At 36.3% G+C, this 7,066-nt stretch overlaps 1 non-coding gene across 1 annotated transcript; it reads left to right on the top strand.

Moving 5' to 3' along the window:
- Nucleotides 1-1,408: 1,408 nt before the first annotated feature.
- Nucleotides 1,409-1,512, top strand: LOC112798704 (small nucleolar RNA R71). The gene has a single exon (XR_003200303.1). It is a non-coding gene; the product is annotated as a small nucleolar RNA R71 (small nucleolar RNA).
- The last annotated feature ends 5,554 nt before the right edge of the window (nucleotides 1,513-7,066 follow it).

The raw sequence follows: 7,066 nt of genomic DNA, 5'->3' as shown, positions 1-7,066 counted from the left end.
GGGTCTTCCAAGGATGATGCATTCATCTTCTTCCTTCCTAGTGTCTAAGATTATGAAATTAGCAGGGATGTAAAGGCCTTCAACCTTTACTAACACGTCCTCTACTAATCCATAAGCTTGTCTTACTGACTTGTCTGCCAATTGAAGTGAGAATAAGGCAGGCTGTACCTCAACGATCCCCAGTTTCTCCATTACAGAGAGTGGCATAAGATTTATGCCTGACCCCAGGTCACACAGAGCCTTGTTAAAGGTCATGGTGCCTATGGTACATGGTATTAAGAATTTACCAGGATCTTGTCTCTTTTGAGGTAGAGTTTTCTAAATCCATGTATCTAGTTCACTAATGAGCAAGATGGATTTATCTTCCCAAGTCTCATTACCAAACAACTTGGCATTCAGCTTCATGATAGCTCCTAGATATTGAGCAACTTGCTCTCCAGTTACATCTTCATCCTCTTCTGAGGAGGAATAGTTTTTAGAGCTCATGAATGGCAGAAGGAGATTTAATGGAATCTCCATGGTCTCTATATGAGCCTCAGATTCCTTTAGGTCCTCAATGGGGAACTCCTTCTTGTTTGAGAGACGTCCCAGGAGGTCTTTCTCACTAGGATTTTCATCCTTCTCCTCCCTTGTGCATTCGGCCATATTGATTACTTCAATGACCTTGCAATCTCTTTTTGGATTCTCTTCTGTATTGCTTGGGAGAATACTGGGAGGAGTTTCAATGACTTTCTTACTCAGCTGGCCCACTTGTGCCTCTAGATTTCTAATGGAGGACCTTGTTTCACTCATGAAACTTAAAGTGGCTTTTAACAGATCAGAGACTAAGTTTGCTAAATTAGAGGGGCTCTGTTCAGAATTTTCTATCTGTTGCTGAGAAGATGATGGAAAAGGCTTGTTATTACTGAGCCTATTTCTTCCACCATTGTTAAAGCCTTGTTGAGGCTTTTGTTGATCCTTCCATGAGAAATTTGGATGATTTCTCCATGATGAGTTATAGGTGTTTCCATAAGGTTCACCCATGTAATTAACCTCTGCCATTGCAGGGTTCTCAGGATCATAAGCTTCTTCAGAAGCTACCTCTTTAGTACTGTTGGATGCATTTTGCCATCCATTCAGACTTTGAGAGATCATGTTGACTTGCTGAGTCAACACTTTGTTCTGAGCCAATATGGCATTCAGAGTATCAATTTCAAGAACTCCCTTCCTCTGAGGTGTCCCATTATTCACGGAATTCCTCTCAGAAGTGTACATGAACTGGTTATTTGCAACCATGTCAATAAGTTCTTGAGCTTCTGCAGGCGTTTTCTTTAGATGAATGGATCCACCTACAGAATGGTCTAGTGACATTTTCGAAAATTCAAATAGACCATAATAGAATATATCTAAAATGGTCCATTCTGAAAACATGTCAGATGGACACCTTTTGGTCAACTGCTTGTATCTTTCCCAAGCTTCATAGAGGGATTCACCATCCTTTTGCTTGAAGGTTTGAACATCCACTCTAAGCTTGCTCAGCTTTTGAGGAGGAAAGAATTTATCCAAGAAGGCCGTGATCAGCTTTTCCCAGGAGTCCAGGCTATCTTTAGGTTGTGAATCCAACCATGTTCTAGCTCTGTCTCTTACATTAAAAGGGAAAAGCATGAGCCTGTAGACTTCAGGATCTACTCCATTCGTCTTTACAGTCTCACAAATCTGCAAGAACTCAGTTAAAAACTGATAAGGATCTTCAGATAGAAGTCCATGAAACTTGTAGTTTTGTTGCATTAAAGCAACTAGCTGAGGTTTCGGCTCAAAATTGTTTGCTCCAATGGCAGGAATAGAGATGCTTCTTCCATCAAATTTGGACGTGGGTTTAGTAAAGTCACCAAGCATCCTCCTTGCATTATTATTATTTTTGGCTGCCATCTCCTTCTCTTGTTCAAAAATTTCTGAAAGGTTGTTTCTGGATTGTTGTAATTTAGCTTCTCTTAGTTTCCTCTTCAGAGTCCTTTCAGGTTCTGGATCAGCTTGAATAAGAATGCTTTTGTCCTTGTTTCTGCTCATATGAAAGAGAAGAAAACAAGAAAAGAAAGAGGAATCCTCTATGTCAAAGTATAGAGATTCCTTTATGTTAGTAGAAGAAAAAAAAGGGCAGAGTAGTGAAGAAGAATGGGTAACGATAGAGGTGGTGATCTGAGATGAAGAGAGATGAAGAGAAGTGTTAGTGAATAAATAAATAAATAGATAGAAGGAGAGATAGAGAATTTCGAAAATAATTTTGAAAAAGTGGTTAGTGATTTTCGAAAATTAAAGATAAGATATGATTAAAATTAAAATTTAAACAATTAAAAAGATTTTTTTTTGAAAAAGAGGGAGGTATTTTTGAAAATTAGAGGGGGAAAAGTAGTTAGGTGGTTTTGAAAAAGATAAGAAACAAACAAAAAGTCAAATAGTTAGTTGAAAAAGATATTAAAATCAAATTTGAAAAGATAAAAAGATAAGAAGTTAGATAAGATATTTTGAAATCAAATTTTTGAAAAAGATAAAATTTTGAAAAAGATATGATAAAAAGATAAGATATAAAAGATATGATAAGATATGTTTGAAAAAGATTTAATTTTTAAAATTAAAATTAATTACTTTACTAACAAGAAACTACAAGATAAGATTCTAGAATTTAAAGATTGAACCTTTCTTAACAAGAAAGTAACAAACTTCAAATTTTTGAATCAATCACATTAATTGCTAGTGTAATTTCGAAATTTTTGAAATAAAGATAAGGAAGAGATTTTGAAAATATTTTGAAAAAGATTTTTAAAATTTTCGAAAAAAAGAAAAAAATGAAAAAGATATGATTTTTGAAAAAAAGATTTTTGAAAAGATAAGATTTTTAAAATTTAAAAATTTGACTTGTAAGAAACAACTAATTTTGAAAATTTTTGACTAAGTCAACTTCAAATTTTTGAAATTTTGAGAGAAAAAAAGGAAAAGATATTTTTTTTTTATTTTTGAATTTTTAATGATGAGAGAGAAAAATTAAAAACGTCATTTTTGTGTTTTACTCTTTTCTTTATGGATCAAAACAAAGAATGCGTGCAAGAACACTATGAATGTCAAGATGAACACCAAGAACACTATGAAGATCATGATGAACATCAAGAACATAATTTTGAAAGATTTTTGATGCAAAGAAAACATGCAAGACATCAAACTTAGAAATCTTTAATGCATGGACTCTAACAAACAAAAAATGCATATGAAAAACAACAAACAACACAAAACAAGAAAACATCAAGATCAAACAAGAAGACTTGTCAAGAACAACTTGAAGATCATGAAGAACACCATGAATGCATGAATTTTCGAAAAATGCAAGAAATTTTTTTAAAGCATGCAATTGACACCAAACTTAAAAGTTGACTCAAGACTTGAACAAGAAACACAAAATATTTTTTGATTTTTATGATTTTATGATTTTTTTTGTATTTTTATTATTTATTTTTTTTTCGAAAATTATTTTTTAAGAAAACGACAATAAAGAAAAATTTTTGAAAGATTTTTGAAAACCTTTTTTGAAAAGAAAATAAAAAGAAAATTACCTAATCTGAGCAACAAGATGAACCGTCAGTTCTCCATACTCGAACAATCCCCGGCAACGGCGCCAAAAACTTGGTGGATGAAATTGTGATCATCAATGTTGTACTCTTTGTTGTTGTATGGAATAATTATAATGGCTCTTTTCTATGTGTGGACACAACTCCGTTCAACTAACCAGCAAGTGTACTGGGTCGTCCAAGTAATAAACCTTACGTGAGTAAGGGTCGATCCCACAGAGATTGTTGGTATGAAGCAAGCTATGGTCATCTTGTAAATCTCAGTCAGGCGGATTTAAATAAATTATGGAATTTGGAAAATCAAATAATAGTAAATAAACATAAAATAAAGATAAAGTTACTCATATATTTCCATGATGGGAATTTCGGATAGGTGTATGGAGATGCTGTGCTCCTCCTGAATCTCTGCTTTCCTACTGCTTCATCCAATCCTTCTTACTCCTTTCCATGGCAAGCTGTATGTAGGGCATCACTGTTGTCAATGGCTACATCCCATCCTCTCAGTGGAAAAGGTCCAAATGCTCTGTCACAGCACGACTAATCATCTGTCGGTTCTCAATCAGGTTGGAGTAGAATCCCTTGATTCTTTTGCGTCTGTCACTAACGCCCAGCCTTCAGGAGTTTGAAGCTCGTCACAGTCATTCAATTCTGGAATCCTACTTGGAATACCACAGACAAGGTTAGACCTTCCAGATTCCCATGAATGCCGCCATCAATTCTAGCTTATACCACGAAGATTCTGATTAAGGAGTCGAAGAGATATGCGCCCGGTGTAGGGTAGAACGGAAGTGGTTGTCAATCACGTGCGTTCATAGGTGAGAATGATGATGAGTGTCACGGATCATCACATTCATCAAGTTGAAGTGCAACGAATATCTTAGAATAGGAATAATTCGAGTTGGATAGAAAATAATAGTAATTGCATTGAAATTTGAGGTACAGCAGAGCTCCACACCCTTAATCTATGTTGTGTAGAAACTCCACCGTTGAAAATACATAAGTGAAAGGTTCAGGCATGGCCGAATGGCCAGCCCCCCAAAACATGATCAATAGTCTCCTCAGATGAAGAATAAAACAAAACTAAGACCAAAGATGTCTAATACAATAGTAAATTATCCTATTTATACTAGACTAGCTACTAGGGTTTACATGAGTAAGTAATTGATGCATAAATCCACTTCCGGGGCCCACTTGGTGTGTGTTTGGGCTGAGCTTGATCTATCCACGTGCTGAGGCTTCTTTTGGAGTTGAACGCTGATGAGCGGATAATTTATACGCTTTTTGGCATTGTTTTTAGTATAGTTTTAGTATGTTTTAGTTAGTTTTTATTATATTTTTATTAGTTTTTAGTTAAAATTCACTTTTCTGGACTTTACTATGAGTTTGTGTGTTTTTCTATGATTTCAGGTATTTTTTGGCTGAAATTGAGGGACCTGAGCAAAAATCTGATTCAGAGGCTGAAAAGGACTGTAGATGCTGTTGGATTCTGACCTCCCTGAACTCGAAGTAGATTTTCCGGAGCTACAGAAGACCAATTGACGCACTCTCAACGGCGTTGAAAAATAGATATCCTGGGCTTTCCAGCAATGTATAATAGTCCATACTTTGCCCGAGATTCGATGGCCCAAACTGGCGTTCCAAATCAGATCAAAACTGCCCGGCATTAAACGCCGGAACTGGCACAAGAATGGGAGTTAAACGCCCAAACTGGCACAAAAGCTGGCGTTTAACTCCAAGAAAAGTCTCTACACATGAAAGCTTCAATGCTCAGCCCAAGCACACACCAAGTGGGCCCGGAAGTGGATTTTTATGTCATTTACTCATCTCTGTAAACCCTAAGTTACTAGTTCTCTACAAATAGGACCTTTTGCTATTGTATTTTCATCTTTTGATCACTTTAGATCTTAGATCAGATCTTGGTTCTTCTGGTTCCCTCTCTGGGGCCGAAGCCAATGATCACTATTATCACTTATGTATTTTCAATGGTGGAGTTTCTACACACCATAGATTAAGGTGTGGAGCTCTGCTGTACCTCGGGTATTAACGCAATTACTATTGTTCTTCTATTCAATTCAGCTTATTCTTGTTCTAAGATATTCATTTGCACTCAAGAACATGATGAATGTGATGACTATGTGACACTCATCATCATTCTCACTTATGAACGAGTGCCTGACAACCACTTCTGTTCTACAAGCAAACAAGGCTTGAATGTTTATCTCTTGGATCCCTTAATCGGAATCTTCGTGGTATAAGCTAGAATTGATGGCGGCATTCAAGAGAATCCGGAAGGTCTAAACCTTGTCTGTGGTATTCTGATTAGGATTCAATGATTGAATGATTGTGACGAGCTTCAAACTCCTGAAGGCTGGGCGTTAGTGACAGATGCAAAAGAATCAATGGATTCTATTCCAACCTGATTGAGAACCAACAGATGAATAGCCGTGCTGTGACAGAGCGCGTTGAACATTTTCACTGAGAGGATGGGACTATAGCCATTGACAACGGTGATGCCCAACATACAGCTTGCCATGGATAGGAGTAAGAAGGATTGGATGAAGACAGTAGGAAAGCAGAGAGACGGAAGGGACAAAGCATCTCCATACGGTTATCCGAAGTTCTCACCAATGAATTACATAAGTATCTCTATCTTTATGCCTTATTCGTATATCATCCATAACCATTTGAATTTGCCTGACTAAGATTTACAAGGTGACCATAGCTTGCTTCATACCAACAATCTCCGTGGGATCGACCCTTACTCGCGTAAGGTTTATTACTTGGACGACCCAGTGCACTTGCTGGTTAGTTGTGCGAAGTTGTGATAAAGAGTTGAGATTGCAATTGAGCGTACCATGTTGATGGCACCATTGATGATCACAATTTCGTGCACCAAGTTTTTGGCACCGTTGCTGGGGATTGTTTGAGTTTGGACAACTGACGGTTCATTTTGTTGCTTAGATTAGGTATTTTTCTTCAGAGTTCTTAAGAATGAATTCTAGTGTTTCAAGGTGATGTTCTTATCATCACCAAAGCTGATTGATTCTCATCAATTTAGCTCTTGAATGCAATGTCCTGCAGAAGCTTGGCTAGCCATGTCTAATTCCTTTAGACTGAAGCTTTAGACTAACATTGTATGATTCCTGGAATTCTCATTAAGAATTTTGATATCTTTATTTTCTTTTCCACTTAATTTTCGAAAAATCCAAAAAAATTACAAAATCATAAAAATAAAAAATATTTTATGTTTCTTGTTGAGTCTAGTGTCTCATTTTAAGTTTGGTGTCAATTGCATGTTTCTATTCTTCTTGCATTCATGCATGTGTCTTCATTAATCTTCAAGTTGTTCTTGATGATTTCCTTGTTCTGATATTTAAATTCTCTTGTCTTGAGTGTCTTGTTGTTTTTCATATGCATTCTCATTTTGTTAGTGCCAATGGTATACAAACTGCTAAGTTTGGTGTCTTGCA

This window comes from Arachis hypogaea, chromosome 4, assembly GCF_003086295.3.
Source record: "Arachis hypogaea cultivar Tifrunner chromosome 4, arahy.Tifrunner.gnm2.J5K5, whole genome shotgun sequence".
Classification (NCBI taxonomy): domain Eukaryota; kingdom Viridiplantae; phylum Streptophyta; class Magnoliopsida; order Fabales; family Fabaceae; genus Arachis; species Arachis hypogaea.
The sequence above is the reverse complement of the archived record's forward strand: the minus strand, read 5'-3'. Positions and strand labels throughout refer to the sequence as shown.